At 39.2% G+C, this 6921-nt stretch overlaps 1 protein-coding gene across 2 annotated transcripts in view; it reads left to right on the top strand.

Annotated features, from left to right (window-relative positions):
• The first annotated feature begins 123 nt into the window (after window positions 1-123).
• LOC121957195 (zinc finger protein 281) overlaps window positions 124-6921 on the top strand; it is a 137707-nt gene continuing 130909 nt past the window's right edge. Inside the window, exons 1-4 of one of the 2 annotated variants that reach the window (XM_088091060.1) lie at window positions 124-263; window positions 1100-1161; window positions 1305-1398; window positions 3828-3882. The gene's annotated coding sequence lies outside the window, so the exon portion shown is untranslated. The remainder of the gene's footprint in view (window positions 264-1099; window positions 1162-1304; window positions 1399-3827; window positions 3883-6921) is intronic. The other variant, XM_042505723.2, reaches the window with a different exon arrangement.

Below are 6921 nucleotides of genomic sequence, written 5' to 3'. Positions count from 1 at the left end.
CTGAGCTGGAGCTGTCGGTGAGTGACTGATGATCAAACTTTCCTTTCTTCGCTTCACCTTCTAGCGCGCGCGCTCCTGTAGCCTTATCTACGCGCGAGGAAACGCGCCTCGCGAGGTGCCGAAGCGCGCTCTCGCTGCTATGTTTTGTTAATGCTCCTAAGAAATGATACAGTGTTACGAATGTCACTCATAGGTGGATACAGTAAACGCTAGGTGGCGCGCATTAACCGCCACATTGCTTGGTTTTCAACACACGAGAGGAGGTAAGTCAAACCTGTCAAATTAAATGTTTCTGTGGTTTATTGAAGCTGCACGTGCAGTCGATTGCAAAGTCTGATGCTAAATTAGCAAACAAGTGCTAATGCTAAATGTGTCACTCTGGATCTCCGACTATCAGTGGTCGAAGAAGGCCTTTTCACTTAGTAACAGGAACAATACTACTTTGTACAACACAAGTTTACAAGTAAAAGTCCTGAATTCAAGATTTCACTTTAGTTGAAATACAGAAGTTTTAACAGCAAAATATTCTATTCTGGTATTGCTGAAAAAATAAATGTTTGGCAAAGAGTTATAGGCCTAACCTTACTTTTATCAGTGGTGAGGGAAGTTCTCAGATCCTTTACTGTGGTAAAAGTGCTATGTTGTAGGAAAATACTCTGTTACAAGTAGTTGTACTTTATTTATCAGAGTAGGGGTGGCTGGGGTATGACTTTGTTTTTATTTTATTTTTTAAAATTCATTTTCATTTTTTACATGTTATTTATTTACTTTTTTCACATCATAACCTTTTGGAGCTACCGATATTTTTCCTTGAGCCTCCCTGAGAGACTGCAGGGAAATGCACGGCGCTCCCTCCACCATAAATAACCATATTCCACAGTTTATAGCAATGCTAAATGGTGTGATTTTTTAATAAATAAAGAAATCATGAGTCTGAATCAAATAACGCAACTCCCTCCAGAGAGTTAAAATATAAATATATGGAGTGCCCGTATTGCATCCCCCTCCCCCCTTTCATTAATAATAAACAGTCATCGAAAAGCCTTGCATTGAAAATGTTACTTACGTAAAAGTTTTGATATCTTTTCCTTGACAACAGGGCAAATTACATCTGCTGAAGAGGATACAATTGAAAGCTCCAGAAAAGCTTTGGACTTTGAGGTAAGGTTGTTCTGTCAACTATATTCATCTAAGAAACCCAAACCATAATGAATATAGGAGTGCATGTAATTCAGTTGGCATGCCAGTGGTGTTTCAGATTTTCCAATCAGCTGCCATTAATATGAATTCCTTCATATTTGCAGAGCTTGGAGCCATCAATCCACACATGGATGAGGTTCTGACAGCTGCTTCCCAACCTAACATGCAGGAAAATTTACAGAATACAACTTTAAAGAGGTATGACCACCTTTTTCCTTCCACATAAACTACATCAACTCATTCAACATTAAAGCACGACAGAGTGTAAAGCTGCAACATCCCACTTTGTTGTCACAGTGGATCCATCTCTGTTACACCACAGTTTGCTGCTGTTTCTTATACATTTATGCCCTCCATCCACTTTTCCCTGCGTGTTCCACTTTGCTGGAGCACATACGATACCACCAGTAGAGATAATTATCCCGTCTTCCACTGAATCCAGCATAAAAGCAGGGTACCTCAGCGCAACGCCGGCAAAAGCTGGTTAATGTCTGAGCAGCACTGTCAATCACTGCAGTGCATCATTAGGTGTGTCTGTGCAGCATTCTGGTGCAGACGCTCAGTGTTTGAAGTTTTACTCAGCATGAATGAATCGCACACTAAAAAATAGATTTATTTATTTAACAATGTCAGTTCGGATTAAGAGCATAAGTTTAGATCCTAACAGTTTCACTGAAACACCTTTCATCTCAACATCATGACCACGATGGTAAAAACTGGTATTTGCAGCTCACACAAACACTCACCCTTTCATCCACGTTGCCTGAGGGTAGTTAGTTATCTTTCTACTCGTGTGTGCCGAGGAAACTTTACTGAATCTCCCCTGCTGGTCTCTGCTCACCCAAGTAGCTCTTACTGTGAGCTTCGCATTGTCACCAGTTAAATAGCAGGTTGAGTGTTATCCAGTATTGAGCCATGGCAGAGCTAATCTGCTGCTTACAGTCGATTCCTCCTGAGAGAGAACCTGCCAAGCTGTAATTGAACTATTAACTGTCCTTGATGCTGCTGAGGTCAGGAGGCCGGCAGCTGTATAGGAATGTGTGTTCACTTTACTCACTACACTGAGTTTACAGAAAAGCCAACAGTTTATTCATGGTAGATTGTTTTTTTTTTTTTTTCATTAGCAAGGTTTAAAAAAATAGTAGCATACTGTAAATCAGCCAATTAAACCCTGGTCATGAAAGCTTTTAGGTTCACTGAGTGTTTTTTCCCACAGAGACATCCTGTGACACACAGGAGCTGATGCGTTTGACACTTCTGGCAGCAGCAATTGTTTGGATCGGTAATTGTAAGAATTTGATAATTAGCTTGAATGAACAGTGAAAACTGCTGGGAGATGAAGAGGAGAAACATCAGAACTAAACTACTACGCACCAGAGCTCTCGCTAAAACACAGTAGACAGTAGAGAGACATAATAGTAATAATTCTAAAAAAAAAAGATGAAATAGAAAAGCTTGGGGTTTATGCACCAACTCAGGAGTTTTTATTGCTTTCAGAAATATGAATCAACATTAAATTTAATAACTCATTTAAGGGCGACATTATTTTTGGAATTTTTGAAATTTTTCGTTCTGTAGATTTCCAGTATTGTTCCTGATAGATTCACATGATTACTTTGCTATATAAACCCATGTACTGCTGTGACATTTTAGTTCAGTTCTAAAAGTCACACAATGAAAGACACAAATTAAACAATGTAAATCATGATAGACCAGCAAGTCTTTGAGGTAAAATTACTGTTTCTGTCAACCGATGTTGACTTTGAAGAGGGTGATGTAACAGTGTCAGTTCCCCATTAAAAAAGGGCTCTCTGACGGCTAAGTAAAGCGGTAGGATAATCTAAATGTAGCATACTCTTAGACTGACATTAATCTTTTCAGGTGCTCCTCTTTTCAGGAGGCTAAAATACGTTTTTGTTGCCCCTGTCCACAGCCACCACACTCGCAGTCTTTAGTTTCATTGTAAGGATTTACTGCTTTTCTTTGTGTTGTGTGATAGTAAAATGAATGTCCTTAATTGGGTCTCGAACTATCTGATAAACAAACGATTAAAAAAAATGACTATTTTCGGCTTTTTGGTGATGCACATGTGGGATTTTTAGCTGTTTTGAGACAATTTACCATAGGCTATATAAAATAATAGACAGCTATGGCGATGTCACCCATTGGTTTGTAGACTGCTCTTTTGAAGCCTGGATTTGGCATTTTGCCTGTCTTCATCTTGTTTTTTTGGAGCTAGAGATGACCATATTATGACAAGAGGGCAGAGCTGTGGAGGAGTGAGGGGCTGATCTAACTCATTGACTCTAGTGTCACTTTGCAGATAGCCTGTCACATGAAATTTGTGCACAAAATGTTTTAAAACCACTACATCGTCTTGCCACTGAGTGGCAGCAGTATTATCTAAGTTGCAGTGTTTCAAGAAACATTCATTTTTAAATGAGGAAGAAGCCAGTTGTCCACCGGCTGGGAAACAGGTGGAGGTTTTTGAACTTATCTTTGATGTTACCCCATGTTTACTGCAGGCTTACAAAAGCAGCCATAAGTATGTTGGCAGGTTTGCCCAATGGCCATAATTGCCTATGGATTGTATCTTAACAGAAATCTCCACCTGTTGTCTCCTCCAGAACCTGTGATAGACAAACCGGTGCACCAGATGCTGGGAGCTGCAGTCGACAGGAGGTAGTAAATGATGCATGGTTTCCCTACAATTCCACTTTATTTTATTTCTCATTATCTCAGGCATGCTCCACCCGCCTGCAGCCACAGACGAGTTAGTCCACATCTATGTAGCCTTGCTCCTAAAATCTATATGAAATAGAAAAAGGGTTGATGATTTTTTTATAGGAAGTCATAGGAATATATATTACTGGTGCTGTGGAGTGCTGGCCTTTTGACTGATAGATGTGGAGTGAAGAAGTGGGTTTGTTTACAGTCCCCGTGGCCTTTCATGACATCTGTGGCCCTGTGCTGCTCCGCAGGCAGCAGGGGAGTTTACACATTAAGTGTGGTTATGTGTGAAGGGGAGGGGTCGTTCTTTAACAGATGGCTGAGGGTGGCCTTTGAGAAGCTGTGGATGTGGAGCAGCACCCTGATGATTTATCTATTTCTTGCTGTCTCTTAATCAGAAACAGTGGGAAACATTCTTCACTGTCAGTGCTTGACAACAGTCTTTGTGTTTGATGCCTGTTGTTGTCGGAGTGGCAGGCCGCACAAATGTAGTATTTCCCTCAGCCTGCCTGGCAGGTGTGGTCGTTTAAGCGGAAAATCAATCAACTTTGGCAATTTCTTGCTGCGTTATTTCACATTATTTTGATGCCTAGGATTGTGATTAAATTCGATGCCTTCATAAACAGCCATATATTACAGTGACATTTTCAGCCCTCAGGTATAATCAGGATTTTTTCCTACTTTTTCTTTACAGTCATTCTCTCCCTCATATTTCCTGCATGAGATAAGGCTTTCCTTCAAATGAGAGCATATTTGCTTTGGAATAAAAAGGAAGAAATTGTGCCTCTTCTGGCAATATATTTGAACATTTTACTGTCCAGTCTTCTGGGAGAATGGTTGTTGAAGCCCATATACCCCCTATTGTATTCTCTTTGCCCATCCTATGTGTTTTGTGGGGGTGGTAATGCCTCCAAGATTTGAAAAAAAAGATGTTTTGTTGTCTCAGTTTTATCAGCACTCTAAAGCTGGAGGCAAACCATGACAACACCATCTGTATCAGAAATGCATGAAAGGCACAGGGACAACTCATAAATGTTGGCAAAGAGGCTTTATCTTTACTTTATTCAAAAAATGTGGTTCAAGGCAAAAGTACCTCCCTCAATAAAAACAAATTGATGTAAAAATATATTTTAATTGTGTGCATATGCTCAGTTCTTAAAAGGTTTTTAGACCTAAACCACCTGAAGTGGTCTGAAAATGGTTTCTTTGTGGATTGTTGAATGTAGATTGATCTGGGTGTTGTGCATACGAAGCGTCCCCTGGCAGCTCTGTGCTTTATTTAGTTTTACATCTTGTGGTTTGTCACACATCGATTTCCTGCAGCTGAATGAGCACACATGGCTAGAAACAAATGTCAACGTGGTCACCACAGATGGCTGTGCTATTATTTATCAATTTCTTAATAATCCAATAGGAAATGATTAAAGTGTAGTCAGAATTGAGTGATGTGTGATGGCTGGAGAGAGCTGGAGACTGTAGCTGGGGAAAAAGTTTGGCTCTTTATTTGCCTGCAGCCACTGTGACCTGATTCCACATAGCATCAGAAATGGATGGTTAGACAAAGTACAGATTTCTTGCAGAAAAGTGACAGTTCTTTACAAGAGGAAACATTTACTTCTTAAAATTCTCAGCTGATCCAACACAGATGGTACCAGATATCAATATGAAGTCAGAAAAACAAAAAAACAGGAAAAAAAAAGGTTGATGATATTTTTAACGGCTAACGACAGTAGAATTTTACACTGTGTGAAAATTGACATCATGACATATTGCGGACGCTGGGTTTTCTTTTCTATACCTGACAACTAGGCATGGGAATCATCAGAGCCCCCATAATACGAGACTATCCTGCTTAAGTCAAGATACAACATTATTGTGATTTTAAATGTGAGCATGGTGATAACGTTTATTTTGATTTATTGAGTTTGTTTTTCTCATTTGAACCATTTTTTATTACAGTAAATTTTATCTAGCGGACTGCAATTGCAATTGATTTTATTATTCTAGTAGACAAATAGTTTAACTTTTTATTTGTATTATTAATCACTTATTTAGTAAATATTGATACTTGGCATCAGTGTATCAATACAGTATTGCCCAGAAAATATTGCATTGTGATTCTATGGTATATGATGGTTAATCTGTTGTTGGTCAATAAAGAAAATCTTAAAATAGTTCAATTATGTCAAAAATGGTGGCCAAGAGGCCACCAGAGGATGCCAAGACTTTTTGGCGCTAAGATGCTTGGGGAACAGAGACAAGAAAAACCAATAATGGAGAAGACCACTGTTACAAGGTGTCTTTACGTTCTCCCCCGTTGACCAGACAGTGCATTGAAAAGCTTACCTGGGTGCAGAGGGGAGTTGAAGACATCTAGGGTTGCACAATTAATCAAATATTATCCATATTGCAATATGACCAAGTGCAATATCCAAATAACTGGAGCTGAAAATTTTTGAGAATTGTTCAATTGTGCCACCACAAACTGTTATAAATGAAGCATGGTGGTGCTACAGCGATGGCCTGGTCAAAACACAATATTCTAGACGTAGGGAATCATGCTTGTCTGACACAGTCCCCAGAAAAAAATCACATAATCAAATTTTTTTAATAAAAAAACTACCATTGTCGCTAAATTCACAACGTTTATCACAATATTTATATATCTTTGCATAATAAGTATTCCTAAATACACTGGAGAAAGTCTCTCTTACTGAATGCACAGTGTATCTGATGGCCATGGTTGAAAGGGCTTCTTATGCGCAGAATATGAATAGATTTAATAGTCTGTTCATTGTGAGTTTCCTGCATGTGGCAACAATAGGGCAGGCAGAAATGTGTTGTATTGTAGCATCGTTGAGAAACTCGTGATGTAAACTCTGACAGGGTAGGACTGAATCTGGCATATTTCATAAATGGATGAATGGAGCAGCCAATGAATACACTTCGTGATGCCCTTTGTACATACAGAATATTCAAGATCTAAGTGCC

The sequence above is a fragment of the Plectropomus leopardus genome, chromosome 18, assembly GCF_026936395.1.
Source record: "Plectropomus leopardus strain MGB_pleo_1.0 chromosome 18, ASM2693639v1, whole genome shotgun sequence".
NCBI classification, from domain to species: Eukaryota; Metazoa; Chordata; class Actinopteri; order Perciformes; family Serranidae; genus Plectropomus; species Plectropomus leopardus.
The sequence above is the reverse complement of the archived record's forward strand: the minus strand, read 5'-3'. Positions and strand labels throughout refer to the sequence as shown.